The sequence below is a fragment of the Acanthopagrus latus genome, chromosome 13 (genome assembly GCF_904848185.1).
Source record: "Acanthopagrus latus isolate v.2019 chromosome 13, fAcaLat1.1, whole genome shotgun sequence".
Taxonomy (NCBI): Eukaryota; Metazoa; Chordata; class Actinopteri; order Spariformes; family Sparidae; genus Acanthopagrus; species Acanthopagrus latus.
This window is the reverse complement of record NC_051051.1, coordinates 25,304,697-25,324,952: the sequence shown is the minus strand read 5'-3', so window position 1 is coordinate 25,324,952 and position 20,256 is coordinate 25,304,697. Positions and strand designations below refer to the sequence as shown.

General features: G+C 42.3%; 1 protein-coding gene and 1 long non-coding RNA gene across 3 annotated transcripts in view; one reads left to right on the top strand and one right to left on the bottom strand.

Annotated features, from left to right (window-relative positions):
- Window positions 1-20,256, bottom strand: part of sgcd (sarcoglycan, delta (dystrophin-associated glycoprotein)) — a 281,116-nt gene that overhangs the window by 136,467 nt on the left and 124,393 nt on the right. The gene's annotated exons all lie outside the window — the stretch shown is intronic.
- Window positions 9,106-10,981, top strand: LOC119031662. Its single transcript, XR_005078665.1, has 4 exons — window positions 9,106-9,208; window positions 9,411-9,676; window positions 10,085-10,138; window positions 10,656-10,981. It is a non-coding gene; the product is annotated as an uncharacterized LOC119031662 (long non-coding RNA).

The following is a 20,256-nucleotide window of genomic DNA, read 5'->3' as shown; positions in this document are numbered from 1 at the left end:
TCTGCAGATTATTACAGGTCGTGGTTTCTGGGAAGAGGCATTTGTTGTTTAGTTTAGCACCATAAGCGGAATGCCATCCATTTCCATTATACTGGAGAGAAGGCAGACATATCCAAAACTCTGCAACTCACACCAAAACAGTCTAGATGGATGACTCACGACAGCTCGATGAGGATGTTTGGGAGGGTTAAAACTGTGGACACTTATGTAGGACCTTTTGTTTTAATCTTTTATTGTCATGATGACACAGTAAACAGTGGAATGAATGCCATTTAGGAATTTAGAAAGGTGCCTGCATGCATTTAATTGGCTAACACTGCACTCGCTGACTGGCCCACACTCTGAGGCACGAAGAGGCTTTTTTCATGCAAGTCAGTGTGAAAACAGTCTCGGAAACAGCTTTGTCACTGGTCAAGTCAAAGATTAAAAGTTATCTAACTATAACAAATGTGCAGTTCATGTAAGAGTTCACCTAATGCACTCCAGCAGCAGCGCCTCGTGAACTGACTCACCTGTAACACAGCCTCTCAGCTCCACTACACTCCACAGTTTTCAAAGTTTGAGAGTCTGGGGAAGTTTTGACGTTTGGGAGTCAAGAGGAGAGAATGGAATTAAAAGAGACGAGGTGCACAGCGAGACAAGCCCAGCAGGTTAATGATCACTGTGCCACTGCCAGCCTCCTGCCATCTGGAGAGCTTGTAATAGAAGCTGTTCCCCGCTCGACACAAATGAAGCTACTGAGGAGGCAGGAGGAGGCGGCAGGACAGCCAACAGGTAGGAAACTGGTCGAGGATTAAATGTGATGGTGGGTGTGAGCTACAGCGCTGCGCTTACGTCTAGATAATTAAGATTTGAGCTACAGGTGACAGCGATGCTAACAGCATGATGGACAGCAAGTCTTTCCAGGGTGGCCTCATGGTTAACAAGACTCCATGAAGAGTGACAGATTTACAGAGCGCGAGGCGCTGAGTTAACATTTGGAAAGTCACAGGATGTCATGACAGAAAAGACAAGAGCTGATTATCTAACAGGAAGTGTGAACGAACATGAAAAAAAAAAAGTGCTCGGATCCAGACGCTCTGTGCCGCATTCTACATCTTCTGTCACAATGTACAGAGGAACAGAAAGGTTAGAAAATGTGTTCCTGAAAATCTATTTCATATGAGTCAGACCCTTAACATATGATTACCTTCAACATCCCCACTTAAACTCTTTCAATATGTTCAATAAAAGGTACAGAAAAGTGTTTTATATCCTCACTCTGCAACTTTACATGTCCTTTCAGTTTCATCTATTCAAAATGCAAAAACTGGAAGCTTAGTGTATAGATCACACTTAGTTAGTGTATGCAGACTGATTCCTTTAGTGGCATTCAATAAAACTGTCTGCATGACTGCAAAGTCACACACACTCAGGCTAAATAAGGATTTTCATGGTTTTCTGTGTGAAAGTGACTCAACAAGATGTCGTTTTACTTCTACTGTTCATGGTTTGTAATTGAAACCATGAGTGGGATAAAATCGTATAAGGTTCAAAGCTAATTGTTGGTTTGTTTTTGTCAATAATTGAATCAGCCTCATTCTTAACCAGCATTTATAAGGCAAGGAAAGGACAACTTTACTTGTACAGAAACATATTTCTATCAGGAGTTGATTGAGAACAAACCAGAGCCAAAACGAGAGTGAATTATCAGGTGAACACTAACAGTGCTGCTCTGTATTTTATTAGTAAGTTATTAGTAAACAGGTTCAGTACACATTAATTATAAAAACTCGATTAAATGCAAATGTTGTGTTTTTGGCTCTGTAAAAAATCTGCGTCTTCAACCTTGAAATAAAGATAATTTCATCAAACTTCTTTGTTGTCTCTCCGGCTCCGACTTTCTGCACAGAGAAACTTTTTGTTGGCATAATACGTGAGATGTGCCAGTCGCTTTTTGTGAACACGCGTTCAGATTCAAAAAAAAGGTACAGCTGACAATTCTGGAGAAAGACAGTTTGTTGTTGAGTCTCATTCCCAGGTTTCCAATTACTGATGCTTCACTTTGGGCTGGCAGCCACCAACCCGAAACATCAGAATCTGACGACTTGGGGAAGAGACACAACAATCAGTTTTCTTTCTCCAGAATTGTTGGTGCCCAGAGAGTTTCTGCAGGTGCAGATACTGCCCCGCACAACTATAGTGGGTCATAATTGATGATTGCTAGGGACTATTTTTGTTGAAGTCAATAAATCATATTTTCCTGCTAAGTTTACCTTTGAAAATAGTTCTTCCCAGCACTATAAGATTACACTATTAAATCCTTTCTTGTGGCATGTACTTTGAAAGATACTGTCACTACGAATTTCATCAATTAATTAATGAATTAATACATTTAAATCTCCATGAAGACTCAACTCTATTTTTGGTTTTCTCAAGGAGATTAAATGTGTTTTGTGTGTGACGTCCTTTGATGTGACACATCTGCATAAATAGTGCAAAGAATGGGCTCAGACCACTTCTGAATGTGGTCTGCCTGATCGGATCCTAATGCATCTTGGGTGGCTTAATACATTTGAGCTGTCCACTTGTGATCAGATCTCAGGACAGATTTTAATGCGAGGTATAAAACAGGACGTTAACCGTCCTCAGGAGGAGCAGCCATGTCATTTCCACCAGCACGTCGTTTCATTCTGTCTCATTCACTAAATCTCCTCACGCACCATCCGTCTGTGGCCATTCCACCCACATTGTTTGAACAGAGACAGAAGAGAAACATATTGCTCCTATTATACACTGGCGTTTGGTTTTCCATAGAAAGCAGTGATTGTGTTTCTGTTGGAGCGCGGTGATGTAGATGATGGCTTTGGCAGGCGGCAGACAGGCCTGCTCTGATGAGCTAACACTCAGCTGGAGGAGAATGGGAAGGGAAAAGGAATGAAAAATGGTGCAGCGTTTAGCGTCGCTTGGCACTGCTGCCGTGGGTTCATTGAGTCAGAAAAGAAGAGGCCGTCTTTGTGGGGTGTGACTGTCACTGCTGGATGACAGATTGCATTCTGGGTCCTCTGAGGCAGGCGCAGAGGATGAGATAATGGTTATGAAATAAAAGTCTCCCAAACTGTGAAAACAGACAAAATGCGGTGACATAAACTGGCAGTTTACAGTGAAATATTCAGCAGCACAACAAAAACCGTCATCCCGAGGCAGCGCATTCACACAATTTCGCCCTCACATCCCAGAGCATACTGTGTTTGAAAAGCCATATTGATCTGTAGGCAAATGGCATTTTTGGCATGAAACATCACTCCTTGGCACTCCGGGGAATGAGCTGACAACCCGGCCTTAAGAAGTCAATAAACTGGTTTCCACGAGGTGCCAAACAGCACTCGGTCCCTCAGACTGGGACATTACTTGATTGCTGTTAATTCCCTCATCTTATTGTCTGGTCGTCAGAGGAGATGTGTCAGTTGAGCTCAACAGATACTTTCAAATCAATGAAATTCAATATTGTGCCTGACAGAGGCAGCTGCTGTCTGAGTATTTAACTGCAGTCTGCGGTATTTGTGCACTAATCCCTTGGTTACGTACAGTTTATAATCTTTAAACTGACAATAAACACCTTTTTCCTTTAACATATCATTCTGTAGTCAACAGTGATTGCACAGTGTGATGGCTGTAGAAAATGACACCTTCCAAGTATAGATTGGCTCCCTAGAAACCTCTCTTTCATTGTGCTATTCGGTCTGTGACCAGAAGGACAAACTACTGCACTTAAGAAGATTGCCGGCCATCGTGCAAACCAAAACAGGAAGAGTAGAAGCGTTGTTTTCTGCTGTCATCATCGCCATGTAACGGTGGAATGAACGAGGGAAAGCAGGTGAAGAGGGAGAGTGACAGACTGCAATAAAACAAGAGTAAATGGACGTTCAGTCGGGTCAGAGTCTGTTCCCCTGTTGATATGTGTTACCTCTTACCACCGGGACCGACCTGACATTCACTCCACGAGTTCAGTAAGTAACAAAACCTGCTTATTTATTAATACAACCTGGTACTCTCACTCTGCCTTCTCACAGCACTGAGATCAGAGTTTCTAGGTCAAATTCCTACAGTTGTTTTTTTTTTTTGCTTTGGACAGTAGCCATGTTGCTAACACTGTCTCTGTGACAGCGATGCCAAGCATACTATCAAAGGGAAACCCCTTGGAGGGGAGGAGAGTTGAAAAGTTGTCTGCTTTCATTTTAACCAAAAAATAGATTCATTTTTTTTGTTTCTGCTGGAAGTAACCACGCAGTGAATAAGTTCACAGTAAGGAAACACAGTGAATGTGACATTAAAGCACGAAAACAGTGAAACAGTGAGATAAAGGAGGCAATAAAGTCCATACAGCAAAGAAGATGAAACCCTCTTCATACAACATGTATTATATATCTAAAAATACTGATGAATGGAGTATAAAAAAGAGATTTTTTATTCATCTTTTTTTTCCTGAATGGATCCTTCTTAAAGGTCCTATTTGGAAGAAATGTTTTTCTCATTCCCAACTTGTCAAACACTGACGCTTTGCGATGGCGGCAGGCCCGACCTACAATCCTAAAGCATCAGTAAAACTTTTCTTGTATATATATATACATATATATATATAGATCCTTCACGCAGAGTAATTAACAGTAAAAAGTAGGACTCTGTCTCTGACACTGGCTGTATTTGTACAGTTAAACATGTCGAGTTTGCCCTGCAGTGAGACGAGCTGCTGAAGTGGTTAATATCCTCAATATGACACATTTCATCCAGTGATTCTCCTCCCAGCCCTCACATGATCATCGGAGCATCACAGGAAAACCAGCCAGCACCTCTATGCTAATCTGTGCTAAATATCACTGGATCACAATCTACACATTGAGGCTGCTCCGGGCAATGTCATTTATAAGGCTAATTAGTGCTATAAGAAACTTTATTTAACTTTAACACTGGCAACTGTAAGACTGTATGAGTGAGATAAGCCCTTCCTGTGCCTTTCTTATTCATCCTGACTGGGTAACTAAAGGATACAATCCTTTAGCAAAGCTTAACTTAAGAGCACAAGCGGGAGAGGAAGCTTTTATGGATCTGCAGCGCATCGCATATCAAGTGCGTTCCATCAAGGGCAACCGTGAATAAGGGTGCTTTCAAAGAGAACGGAGGAACTTCTCAATCTAAGAGCTCGTGTCAGACTAAACAAACAAGAGTCGTCTGCATCAACCAGGATAACACAAGGACTCTCTTTGAAAAGCTGTGAATGTAAAGAACTTTTAGACAAAACAAAGTGACACTGACAACTGTCACAGTTTGTCTAAGGACAGAGAGGGAAGGAGAAAAATGAATTAGTGTAAAATTAGACCAAACTTTTGTCCTTTTTTTTTGACGATCACTCTTTGAATTCATGGCTCAGGTCCATGGGTGTTTCTGGTGTCTAGACATGCTCAAAGGATGCATTAGCAAAAAAATCTTTGAAAGGGCGCCGAAGAAAAGCGTCTGAGGTAATGTTTCAGTGTTTTTGTGGAGCAAATGGAACCAGACACCAAATTAGATGCTGAATTCTTGGATGACAAGGACGAGAACATATAAACAGGAGCATGAAAAATCTGCCATTAGCTTCCTTGAATTAGCTGCCTCTCTTTCCGAGCATTTTTGCCTTCGGCTAGATTTTCCACCTCTTTCCTCGTTACAAAACACACTGTTCCACAACACAGCCATGCGTGGCCGGGCTAGAGCCAACAGTGAAGGGTTGTTAAACAGCACGAGGAACATTTATTGTTTCTAATTTCTCTGAGCTACATTTATTCTTCTCCACAGCACACAGTGCAAGTGAGGGTAATGGAAAAGGTCAGAGTGAGATGAGGACTGACATGACGTGTTTAACAAGCAGGGCCTGAACCGGAGGTGCTACAGTTACATGATGAGCGTTCAAAGCAGAGCTGGGAAGTTGTCTATCAGCCCTGCAGAGGGAATGTCAAAGATGTAGTTTTGAAGGCAAATGAATGATGTAAATGTTGAGCAACCTCTGCTGCCAGGTGCAGAACATTTTAAGATTCAAGAGAAAAATTCTGCCAACGCACAGAAGCAGAGCAGTCTTTGTATCTGGTTTCAACACCAGTGTAGTCATTGGTATAAATATCAGCCATTAGATTCTGCACACCCACAGCAGCCTACTACTCAGTCCCAATAATACACACAAACAGATGCAGACACATCATCTCCTGTTGTGTCTGAGTGTGGCAACAGCACCCACTTACAATAGTAGTCATTCTGAAGATGGATGCCATGAGCCGCTCACTGTGTCTGGGATCTACTTTATATGTTATTGAAAGTTTGCAGTCATTCAGGTCATGGTAATCGTTAGCGCTGTATCGAAGGCGACTGGATGCGTTTCAGGTTCTTGAAGGCGTTTCACTTCTCACCCACGAGGCTTCTTCAGTTCTAACTAACTGGAGGGGAGTCGCGGGCTTTTGCTAATGGTCCCCAGATCATTCACACCTGGGCTCACCTAGCTCTAAACACCACATGAAGGCCAGTTGGGTCAACAACCCAAAAGTGTCCATAACGACTCCCACGCAGAGTTTGAGAGCCTTCAACTTCCCTCCAGTTAGTTAGAACAGAGGAAGCCTCTTGGATGGGAGGTGAAAGATCTTCAAGAAACTGAAACCAATCCAGTTGCCTATGATACAGCACTTACCTACTATATAGTGCACTACATGTAATGGTCAGTAATGTAGTTAACAAAGTCCTTTCCTGATATTGTTGATTAACCAAATGTTTGGTGAATGTAGTTATTACATTTAAAGAGTTACAGAGGATAAGTCATGCACTGCATTGTACCTAAACATAAATGTAGTTGAGAGAAATGAAAAATAAAGGATTATAATGTAGACGTCGAACTATCCAAACTGTGATTCTGGTGCAGCTTTCAAAGTTTATTTCAAATCATCAACAACCTGCTGAAGACATGATTGTATTTCAACAAATGAAAGCTTCTAATCTTTTACTCTGTATTCAATTTACACAGATTTCACATTTAAAACTCACTTAGAGCCACTGTGGAAAGTTCTCACCTGTGCACACAAAACCCCCCCACACACACAATTATGAGGCATATTACACACACAGAGTGGGACAAATAGACCCAAGACACACAATGTTCGTGAACCAACACACACACCCACATCCACACAGTGCTTTGAATTCCATTTCCCCCGTAAAGCTCCTAAAACTCCTTTTCTTAATTCTCCCCTTCAAAAGCAAAGCCAGGAGAGTAATCCACAATCTCAGGATCTTCTCTCTTTTGCTTCCAAATGCAAATGGAAATCCTTGTTCTACAAACGGCTTATTGAACAGCTCGGAGAAGAAGCTGTCGCCGCTCATCAGTTTTCCCGCTGAATGCCGGACAGGAATTTCATCTGTTGCCGGAGCCCAAGACGATCCTGCGATGCTCTAATTTCTCACCCTGCAGGAAAGTGATTCAAGGATGATCAAGAGTCGTTTGAAGCTGCGCCACATTTTATTTGCCACAGTTACAAAGTGGATCCTCTGCTCACTAGTCACGCGCTGAAGGCGATGCAGTCAGTTCAAGGTGGGGTCCAACGCTCTAATGATGCTTGACTGAAAAAAAAAACAACTAAAACAGAACCTCTTCCCTCAGAAATGGCTTTCAAATGACTAACTGGCAGCCAGACAACTATATGAACTTGGGTTCAGGGTACTGAAAAGAGAAATGTTCATATTTTCCTGCAAGATTTGCTGAAGTCTTTTGATGCAAACTCTAGTCTCCTTCATGAAAGTCAGACGTGCTACACACCCATCCACTCTCCAGTTTCCAGCCTCCCTACATAAAGGGTGCACTGCTTCCCGCATTAAAACTTAATTTGGCATTGGATGCAAATCGCGAGGTGCAGAATCATCCAATTAGGACTAACTTCCAATGACAGTGGGTTGAACAAAGGGGCGTTGCGGATGTCTAAGGAGTATCTTTATATTTAGAGAGTGCACATGCTTTATAGACGTCATTAACACAGTCTCCTCTGGCTCGCAGCACCTATGACTGCTAGAGTTAAAGCAAAATGGACCGAAATGATTCATATCTGTCATGAAGTGCTTTGGGTTCAGTCACCTTTGCGTTTCATCTTTAGCAACTGAAAAAAAATGGACGTCCATTTAAATGCAAATGTGGAGATAATTTAGAGGACTGCTGCTGTTACATGTCACACCTCTTTTACACACGCCATTAACATGCAGTTCATATCAGCTTCATGTCCACGTGTGATTTAGGGGGACATTTCCTCTCTTGAGATCTTTTATCAAACAGACTGCTGTGCCGGCCACGCTCACAAAAAATACATTTCGCGACTCATTTCTTACAGGCTGAGAATTGCATTGAATGCATTAGATTGCATTGAGCTGAAGTGAACTGAGTTGAATAGAATCAGGTTGAACTTACTGGGACTGGAGTGAACTGGAGTGCCATTGAATTTGCCGTCTATTGAAATGAACCTAACACAGCGAGCATATAGACCTGTGCTGCCGGCTGCTGATAAGCAGAGTGCTGTATATCTGTGTGTGTGTGTGTGTGTGTGTGTGTGTCGGCCTTGTATCTGCTGTTTGATTAGCGTTGTTGGGATTGTTGCTACTGAATGTCACACACTTCCAGTGTGACAAACCGTTTGGCAGGTGCAGAGCGAGCGACGTGTCAGCGCTGTCAGTCAAGCAGCTGAGGTGTGAGTGGTGTGTTCGTACGTGAGAGAGAATCGAACACATACAGAAAAAGAGCAGACTGTTGCACTTAGTGTAAGTACAATGCATTCATACTTTCATGTAATGTAAACACTGTTGAACTTGGAACTCTTCAAGCAGAGCAGAGGAAATGAACACGGTGATTTTTTGATTCAATATGGTGGACATGCAAAATCCAAAATAGTGAATCCATATAGAGAACTGAAGTGGCTCCACTACTGGATTTCTCTCAATTTTCTTGAACATAATGTCAGAGAGAGAAGAGTCGCGTAACATCCCGACAGTTCCGCCTTTCTTTCATCCTAATAAAAATCTCCTAGCAACTCTGTCTCGATCCATTATAGAGGCATGTATAAGAATCAGTCTCAGTGCAGTTGCTAATCAAAAGAACATCTGATTACTAGAGAAGCTGCTGATGTTAAATGAAGACATGACCTGTTGACTGACAGGTGGTGCAGAAGAGCTGGTGAGTTAATTGCTGACGTACTATAGAAAGTTGGAAAAAACAAGAACACCAGTTATAAATATAAACATGATGAATATAGTTCCTGTTCAGGAATACATTCTGCACGCATGGCTGTCTACCATTTGTCTTTGACGGTTTTCTATACCAAGCAAAAATGAAAAAAACAAATCAGAAGAAAAAACAGGGCTGTTCTGTTCTTTAGATGACCGGCTGCCAATTTCATTATGTTCCACACACGCTGTGTTCACTGGTAAAGATGCATCAGTTCATTTCAGTCAGATCATCAGTACCAGCAGCTATGTAGAGCTGGGTGTCATCTGCAAGTGAAAGCATGATGACATATATGGTGAGGCAAAACCCGGAAACCCGTCTAGACCTGAACCAGAGTATTAAGGATCAGAGTTGAAACAGGATTCAGAGGATGAAACTCAAAGAGACCCAGGTGGAAAAAAGTTCCCTCCAACAAAGGTCTGGAAAAGGAAAATGTCTTACTTGCTTTATGATTCAATGTCATTTAAATATTTAATTTTCTGTGCCATCAGTTCAGATTTGAGTTGGTATGTTGGCTCAGAACATGCTGTGTGCTTTGTCTGGTGGTGACGATTCATATTGTCACTTTGAATAATCACTACGGCCTCAGAAGTGACGTGTACTGGCTTTGAAGTTCCTGTGAGAAGAATGAACATGAAGAGTCTTTGAATTTTTGATTTAATGCTCAGTGGGTTTTCACTGTATACCTTTTTTCTCTAAGGCTCGCAAATTTACAATTTTGGGATTGTGTCCACTATCAACCCCCCCGCAGACTGTCATGAATTGCATTAACAGATCTTGATTATAACATTTTGCCCTTCTGATGCTCCGGACCTGTCTCTGAAGAGCCCCAGAACAGAGAGATTGTAACCAGATGAAGGACGCCTATAAAAATGATTGGTGAGTGATTAAACATCCAGAAACTTGAGGGATCCAACATACGCATCAGAAGTTTCACCTCATCCCTGAGCCTCTCTGCTCTGCCACGACTGAGTCTAATCCTGCATGTCATCTCTGTGATATCCTTCCTCAGCTACAGTTAAGCATGAACATTTCCTTAAGTACTCGTCTGCAGTTCTCCCTCAGCAGAGCCAAAACACGGGCTCCTTTATTTAACATTTAAACCGCAGTTTAAATAATGCATGGCTGATGGTAGGGACGAGGGCCGGGGGTTACGAAGAGTTGGGATCTGATAAGTGAGCCGCTGCCCGTCAGCAGAAAATGATCAGGGATGAAACGCTCAGCCAAGGCGAAACAGGTCTTTTATGGACGACCAGGCGAGACGGGGGAGAGTGCAACGGGAAGTCACATCCAACCACTCAACTGTAGCGAGAGGAGTGTGTGTTGGAGAGAGAATGAATGTGTGTGTACCTATAATCATGCATTTTCACTCTAACTCTGTGGTTGTGTCTCGCAGAGGAGAGTGAGGGGAAGGTGGAACCTGACGCTCTGCAGAGGCTCGTTTCCCTCTGCAGCTGCGTTCTGCTTTGTGATACACAGCGAGAGGAAGCACTTTAATAGATCATAGTGAGTAGTGGAGGACAGACGTATGAGCTTCAGAGATACAAAGGACAGGTAATGACTGTTTAAACTGTCAGACTCCAGAACAGAGGACAATTGCATTCACCGGGCCTTCGTCTGCTGGCAGCAATTATATTCTGTATCATTTGTTTTATCCGGTGGGTGGAAGAAAAGACCCTGACCTCTGTGAGACTCCCTGCTGGAATAAACCACAGAAATACGAAAAAGGAATGAAATGGTGCGGAATTGGAAACAGAAAAAGAAAGTCACACAGGACACACTGTGGAAATGACAGATGATACAATTGATCAATAAAATGAAAATGAAATGTCAATATTTCAAGTTTTTACAGATTTCTTTTGTGTTGCTGTTGAATCGAAGGTGTCTGCTGACGAAGGATCCTTGTTTTTCCTTTATTTTGTTCTTTGGGCTGTAAGTTTTGATTCCTTCAGCGGTCTGCGTTGTGTATGTGTGATATACACAGCGCCTGCCTGATGCTCGAAAATTGGTCCCCGAGACTCAGGTCATCATGCAGCTACCTGAAAGGATGAACTCATCTAATAACTGTGAGTTGTTTTATGTGTTTCTGAGTCACTCCGTTTGTTTCTGTGTTTGTTTTGACAGTTTGCAGAGGATCATGGGACTGAGGCTGCACACCAACGTTTCTCAAGTTTGTTGCTGTGTGAGAAATAACTCTTAGCTGACCAAACGTCGTCCGAGTTCATTGTTTTGTTTTCATCTAATAGTTAGAAAAGGCTTTAAAGTCATATTATTCTGAGCTATAGCCACACAAATCTTGAGGGTCATAGTTTGTTCTTGACCACTGAAACTTCAAGTTGCTCAGACAACATGTAGAGTAGTTGGTATAGTCAGAGTCTCTGAGAGACCAGGCTGTTGGTCTGCAGCCGGGGCCAATATCAGACTTTGAGTGTCCCTAGTTTTTGCGGTGTGTGTGTGTCCTGACAAACAGCACTAGCTTACAATTGTCGTGGCTTTTACACTTATTGTTCCAGATGAAGAAGAAGCAGAACCCCACACTGGCTGTTCAGCTACATGAACCAGTGCACGAGAGGAGAAACAGAAAAAGAAAGGGAAGACCCAGCCGTGCACTACCAGAGCAAACCTCCTTTGACTAAATACATGATCTGCATATTATGACAATGGAAGAGGTCCTTGCAGACCAACACACAGTTAAATAACTGTTCTCCACTTGAGCATGTAGAGATATTACAGACAATAAATGTGATCATACAGCAGGTCCTGGGGGAAGAGATGCAGTCGAGCACGGTGCGGTCAGTACAGTCATCAACTGTGCACAGGCTCAGTGTGTTATAGATCCACCACGCACACTGCAGAGCTTATAAAGATCTTATTTCTCTCCACAACTGACGGCACGATCTCCAGCGGCCTCATTACCAATATCATATAAATACATAGCCTGGGACCTTGATTTGTTCAATAATTCAGCTGCTGCTTCTCCCTTCACGCAGACTGCAGCTGCCGAAGGCAAGTCTGGAGGATGGTGTTAATACTGAACAGGGAACACGAGTCCTGTGTGTGTGAGTAATAGCGCGAGGCAATTGGATGAATACATCAGGGCTCGCCAGTGGACTAAATCCACAGCCAGTGGAATTCCCTTGGTTATTCAATGTTTGTTGTCTGAAATTACCTGGATATTTGGCAATTTAAAGAGTCAAAGTAGTGCAACATCCTCGTGGCTTAGCACAGGATTAACTCAGACGAGACTATCAAAAACATATCAACATTTCTAAAAAAAAAAAAAAAAAAAAACACATCTGCAATACACGTCTTTTCACATTAACATCAGATTTATATGAGCTGACTTGCTACATTACAGTGTTTTGTCACCAGGGTGCAGAATCTGACACATCACCTGTTAAAGTTGTTATGTCTGGCAGCAGACAGCTGCCTCATTATGCATCCAACAGACGTATAGCAACAGGTTAAACTCCCTTTGAGACGTGTTTGTATCCATCTTATGAATATAAAACCTATTATTTGCATGGAGCTATTATTACCTGGGGACGGCTGGTAATTTGTAATAATCGTCTTTGATCTTAATCCCATGCAAATCAGCCATGTCTGTAATTTGTAAGGTAAAAACTCGCCTCCTATAATCGACCATACTGAGCCAAAAACACAGAGGTCTGTAATAATAATCATCCTGTGCACATCGGCATCGCTTTGAAAATTTGATCACGGCTCAGAATATGTTGAGCAGCACACAGCAGCTGTGCGGCGAGACCGACTAGATTGATGCTTAACGTGACGACAGCGAGGGTTTTGTGCAACAACTGGTTGTCATATTCCAGCACAGCCACAAAGCATCTGTTACTCGATCTGAATGAGCTGCAAATGTGTATTTGTGCTTGTTACACATGCAGGAAGTGGAAGAAAATTATATTAACGCTGTTGCTGCTGAAGAACTGACACTTGTCGCATTACACAGATCCTTGACATCACATCTGGGAGAAAATGTCTGTAAATACAGTGTGAATAAAATACAAACTTGGGGAGGAAATTTCAAAATCACATGAGTTCCCCTGATAATAATAGCTCTGCGAACAGGGCTTATGCCCAATATTCACTCTCCTTTAGCTCTAGTTTAGTCCTGATCCAATTTCTGAGACAAGTATGTGGCTTTACTTCATGTGCGTCCTGTTTGGCGCTGCGATTGAAGCCTACAGTAAGTTTATCAGAGCTCGTTTGCTGAATACAGCTGCCTGCTGGAAACCAGGTTGACGAGAGCCCCGAGGCTGCATCATTAAGTAAATGTACCATAAAACCAAAACTATGAAAACTAATAAAAGAGGCTAAAAACCTCCACAGCTGATGATACAGTGTGTGATTGCCTCGATGAGAAACCCATTTATATTACAGGTAGTTACTGGTTTATTGTTGATCAGCAGAAAGTGAACAGATGAGAGGAGTCACTGTTAATGCACCCTGTTTTAAACCTGCACTGTCGAAACTTAAACAGACTGAAAGAGCAATTAACAACCCTGGAAAAATGTGGAATAAGGATCAATGAATTCATCTGCAGCTTCTCTTGAAGTGTCAGAGCTTCCCACCAGCTGTTCAACACAGAAGCATTTTCAAAACAGCGGTGGCTTGTTTTTCTGTATCAAATAAAAAAAAAAGAAGCATTTTACCAAACACAAAGCAATCCTAATGTTTCCTGTGATGGACTGACTTCACGATCGATGTTCACACTCGATTGAGGCGAAGTGAAACTACCTTGAAATGTATTCATCAATATAAAGAAGGTGCGACATGTGCAGCACATTGTGACTCTGTACATGTAGGGGAGGAATCAGGTGAGGAAGAGGAGCGGAGGAGGAAGAAGAGATGAAATGAGAGGAAGAGGAAGAACGTAAACAGATGAGGAGCTACTTGAGCCTCAACGTGTCAGTCTCGGCTCTCTGTTTCATGAGAAATCAGGATGTCTCTCTGTTCATTTGTTTTTTGCAGAGGGTCAAAGTGAATGTGAATAATTCATATTCTGTATCGACCTCTGTCAGCGACTAATAGGAACTGCAGCGACATCGATCGAACCAATTGTGCCGGTCGTACCGAAATTCCTCAACTATCAACATCCTCTGAAATCCAACTCCATCCTCATATTCAGGCTGCTAATTGGACTGATAAACAATGAGCAATGCCGACCTGATCACCAGAATACATTATGTAAGACACATTTCTACAAGAGCGCTAATGAAACGTCGTGTTTTGTTTTGTTTTTTCTTTCTGTTTCTTCTGGTCCAATTTTCACTGTTTCTCTTGTTACAACACTGTGTTCGAGTTAGGTACAAAAACCACCAAAACATCATGTTGTGGCTTAAAATACCTGATTTGGTCTCCACAAACATGGCTGCAGGTGTCCCCAGGTCTTGTTTAAAACATCCGGTTTTGTCACCACAGATACGGCTGAGAATTGTCTCCAGGTCTCCTTGAAAATACCCAGCAGTGTCACATTTACAAATGTTGAAACGCAGACTTAAACAGAAGTCACCAGCTTGGCGGCCTCGGCGCCTGAATCTCCACCTCCACCACTTCTCTTCACACATTTTGTGGTCATGCCAAGAGAATATATGGCCTCTGACACATACTAATTTTAATGTATGTGGTTTGGAGAAACACACTAACATTCAAAGGGATTCAAACCCAGAGAAACAACCTAATCAGTCTTTGAGCTATGAGGATGTGTTTGCTACAATAAATGCAATTAACAACAGATTCTATATATACACAGCACTGGCAGAGGAACCTGGCTGGTAAACTGTGTAGCTGATGCACCGCAAGAAAGTTCAGTAAACAGGTTTAAGATGCCAAAAACACTGAGTGTTCAGCCTCACAGTGAAGGATCCAAGACAAAAGAAGAGAAAACAATGAAAAAAAAAAAAAATCAATGCAATGTAGCCAAGAGCAACACAATGTGCCACTGTAAATATAGTATAATCATGTGTTAACGCTCATTTCCAAATCACACACAAGATAAATCCAGAAGAAAAACACCTCCTGCTTATTTCTGCTATTTCTTTATTCCTCAGCGTCGCCCCTGCAGGAGGTCACCGTATTGTTTTCTCTTTTACATGTTTTCCAGTGCAGCTGAAGCTGTTGCCGCAGATTAATTCATGATTACCAACAATTAATCAAGCACTAAGTCGCTCTCGACGTACCTCAGAGCAGATGATCGCCCACAGAGCAGCAGCAGCTCTTCTTCTCTTGTGTTTCCGTACATCAGAAACAGAGGTGATGATGATATTAAGATCTCAGTGAAGAGCTTTCCCCTGTTCGTGTGAACTAATGCTGATGGCCTCTCGTAGAGCCGGAGCGTATTACAGCTCGTGCTAAGGAGGCCTGTTCTCATCAGCAGCAGGGTGGCTGTTTGAGGCCGCCTGAGTTCAACAGCTCCACAGTGGCACAGCTCCCTGCTGCACTCCGCAGCTTTGTTGTCACGCCGGTTGCACTTTGCAAGGCCAGCTGTGGCATTCAGTTTGTTCTGTTTCTCTATTTCTTTTTTAGCAGTACAGAAATGTGCAGCCTGCCACAGCGCATCCATCTTATTTTCCTCGGATGATACAAAACCCCACCGACGTAAATCTCCACTGACATGTCGGGTTTTAAATGTTCACAGGTCTAAACCCTAATATTTTCATGAAAGCAGTTCAAAGTTTGTATGTATATGTATATTTTCTGCTCTTTAAATATCAAAATGAATTACACACGAGTAGATCCGTGCAGAGCAAAATCTGCAGACGTTTGAGATGTGAGAACCAGACCCTCCTGGTGACGGTTTATCAAGACACATGGACGTGAGGTAAATATGTGATGCTGCTTATCGAAGCAACTCTGCGCACATTTTGTTCTGCTCTTTTTTTTCATTGACTTCTACACACAGAGAATGTATCTGTAGCATGCAGAAACAAATGACATGATTTCTCTTTAATATTATCATGGTTGTTAATAGGCCCTCATACCTAAATGAGCCAGACCGTTGCAGCGGTCCAGTGATGGTTAGGTTTAGGAGAATATTGTGGTTTGGGTTAGAATAATGTTTTTTAACATACTTACCTATGCTACACTATTAAAAAGAGTTACGTTATATACATGTCATAACTTAGCACTGACATTAAGTTTTACATTGGAAACAAACAGTGGTCTCCTGGATGTTAATCCTGTGTCTGTTTGACCCAACTGAACACCCAGTCCACGTCACCTGACTTCCTCCTCTGCCGCTGCAATAATAACTACTACCACTAGGGGTCAACACAGAACAATAAATGTAGATATGGGTCATAATAAAAACTTCTTTCACAGTCAATCTAGATCATTGTTCTCAGGTTTGGGTCTGATTCTCCTCAGCTCCCGTTCAGGTTGCATGTGTTCTTTGAAAATGACTTCAGTTCCTGCTGATTTTTGCAGACAGCTATGTTTAAAATTGAGTACAAAAACTTTGGACCAATGACGTCCATGTCTGCTGCCTCCCTGTGGGTCGGACTTTAGGCCTTTTAAATTAAAGAGAAATGTGTTTTAATCAAACCGGTGGAGGGATGGGACCTGTAAATGATTTGTGAAAGGGAATATAAAAGCAACGATGTAACAACAATCCTAATCAAAGTTAATTTTCTATTCATGTTCCAACACTCAAGTACTTATTAAACGCACAGTAGGGACAAGAAAATTTGAGTTGTCATAACCCAAGCTGGCATATTTAATTATGTTTCTTTTTGCAAATGTTATTAAAGGGATAGTTCAACAAATGAGTGTTGGATAGTTTCTGACTCTTTGTCTCTAGTTTGAGTCAAGCTCTGAAAGTACTGGATACACTTCACATAATGCTTGAGTCAACTAAATCTCCCTCTGTTGCTACCAGTTTGAAGACTTTGGTTTTCCAGCCACACGGCCCTTTATACAGCTGTTTAAACAGGTTGTGTTTTGCCATGTGTAATTATTGTAGGGCCTCATTGATCACGCAATAATTCAATGGATTAATTAAGTGCTGAAAGTTAATAATCTCTTCAGTCACACCCTCCAGACTTTACATAAAAGGGATTTTGTAAAAAAATAAAAAATAAATAAAATAAAATCACTCCAGCAGCACCAGAGGCTGACAAGTTAATTCAGAATGTTTGGGGGCAAATTGCTGACTCACCATGCATCAGACTCCTCCTGAGTCCTCCACCCTTTGTTCCACCTCTCGGGATCAAGACGTGGTCAAAGACAACCAGGTTGCCATGACAACAGTATTAGTACCCAGCAGCACCACAGGCCCCCGTCTTTTCCCTGACTGAGCACCTTGATCATTTTTATAGCCTCACGCTTACACTCGCACACATTTGCACATCTGAGCCTCCCGGTTCAACCTGCCGACGTCGAGCAATTAGAAGTGTGAAGTGTCGCGTTCAGTGAGCTCAAGAAGAAGGAGGGTGTTGCCTTTTTCTTGCTTTATATTTCATCTGCGTGAGCAAATACTGGAATTCTGTCTGATGGTGATTTTCTTTTCCTTTTTTTTTTTTTTTGTCACTGACTTTTCAATCTCAAAGTTAAAGGAAATGAAACAGTCGGTTCCCGAGACAGACATCTCAAAATGTCCAACACTTGACTGGAACACTTGGTCTTTGAAAAAATGTGTCGACTCCAACAAAATCCTCCACAAATGAAGCATGACTCAGCAACTGGACACATGTCCATTACTATTCTTTAGTTGGTTGTAAGGTTTCAGAATAAAATCATGTTGACTGCTCACCCCTCTCGCTGCTTCTCACCTATTGTTACGGATGCTTTTGAGTTCCCATCTCAGCAGATAACTTTGGTGTGAACAATGGTATTATACTGTAAGTGATAAAATGATGGCAAGTCCTAAAAAAACAAAAACAAAAGTCAACTGTAATGAACCTCCTTAGAGAGGCAGTGAGAGTTATATCATCGTCTGAGTGCTGGCCAACATTTGTAGCTTCAGCTTTGTTCAAATCCAGACACTCACAGAGAGAGCTGAATGTTTAAGAAGTGGTTTTGGGAAATCAATTGCGTTTGCTCTCTTTGATAAGAAGATCAATCCTCATGGTGTTTATTTATCTATTTTTAGCCTTTATTTAACAAGGTTAGTCCCACTGAGATGAAGGATCTCTTTTATAAGGGAGGCCTGGAGGTGACACGAGAAAACATTGGAGAGAAAAAGATCAGAGAAAACATTTAGCCGCGGACAGTCTGGAGGCAGCGGATCTTTTCACTGTAGCTTTAAAATCACTTTTTTGGTGCAAATCTGTAGATTGTTCCAGAAAACCTTAAAAGTTATGTTTGCCTCGATCACAGATGGAGATGGAAATAGCCAGTTGGTACGAATGTTAATCCTGGATGTATCTGTGGTTTGCAGATATGTTAACTGCTAACATTATCTCTACATTAGGGTGATTATTCCCTGAGAAATGAATCAAAAAAACACCCTATGACAGAACGATAAAGAAAGTGAGAAACAATTCCTGGATCTTTTTATCCTGCTCCAAACAAAGAGTTAACAGGGTCTGTTCTGGACTGAGACCCACCCTCAGTCCAAGGTTTGTGGAAATCAATTCAATAGCGTTTGTGCAGTAGATCAATTTACTTTTAGATGAAAACACAATGATGAGTGAGAGAACCTTTTCTTTGTAATGAATCTCAGCCTGGTGATACAGGCTAAAGCAGCCAGTTAGCTTAACTTAACACACAAGACTAGAAACAGGGTAGAGAGCGAGCTTGGTTCTGCTGAATGATCTACAGCTCATTTATCTGCACAAAAATCGCTGTGTGAAAACAACTTGTTGTGTTTTCTGGCCACTGCTGAAGTAATGACGCAGATGGCGTTCCAGTTTTTCAGTTAGTGAGCTGCTTCACTCAATGACGCTTCAGAATCAAGTGCACTGAAATTGTGAATATGGAGATGTAGGAGTCAAAAAAATCCCTCATCTGATCAGTTATTTCCTTTTTTTGATTTGAAGCGGGTTCATTTCAGTTCAGTTTCTTCACAGCGACCCCACTGGCTTCTATTCGTGGCTCCATCCTGCACTCCCTCCCTCACCATCAAACCTCTCCCTCCTCTCATCTCTCCATCCGTTGGGTCTGAATGCATCTTGCAAAGCTCCTCTTCATGCTTCCCCTTTTCTCTCCCTTGGCTTCTCGTTCACCAATCCATCATCAATCTTTCCCGCCCGACTCTTTCACTCTCCCTTTTCATCCTCTCTCACATCGCCCTCCTCTTGGTTCTCCAGTTCCCCTCTTCTGTCTCTTCTTCCTCCCTCCCCTCCTCTTTTTCCTCATGTGTCTCATCCCATTTTGTTCTGATCTCGCTTGTTTTCAGTCCTGTTATGTCAATGATTTGCTTCCCCCCTTTGTCCTTCGCTCCCCTCCCTTCCCTCATCTCCTTGCTGGACTCTTTTTTTTGCCTCCCTCTTTGTCTTTCTCTCTCATTTTCTTCCTGTCATCCCCTCCTTCCCTTCGTCCTTCCCCTCTCTTGCATTTTTCAGATGGCGACATGACCACAGAAGAAGAGTTAAGAGATGGTGGCGGAGCCTGGTTGAATGTGCTGTGCAGTAAATCCCCCGGCTGATGTCCCGCTGCATTTAAAGTCTCTAATCTAGTGACAAAGGGAACGAGGCAATGAGCTGGTGCCTTGTGGGAAAGGTCAAATTGCTAACTAATCTGCCCCCCCTGTCCCAGATGTCCCCCGGCGCTGCTCTGGGCTCTGTAAAAATCCCGCTGTGTCATTGCACTCATGTCTGGAGGTCACTGTACTGCGCAGAGCGACCTCACAAGTTTTGTGTAGCAATTAATTACCGTCACCGTGGCCGGCACATATGGGCCTATTATCATAAGGCCTCATGGGAGGATATTTCCTGCAGCCATTATTCTGCGGGAAGTGACAGGAAACGTTTTAAAATGCCAGCAGGCTTTTCTCTCGCTCCTTTGTTGGTTCCCGTAGTCGCAGCGGAGACGAGCAG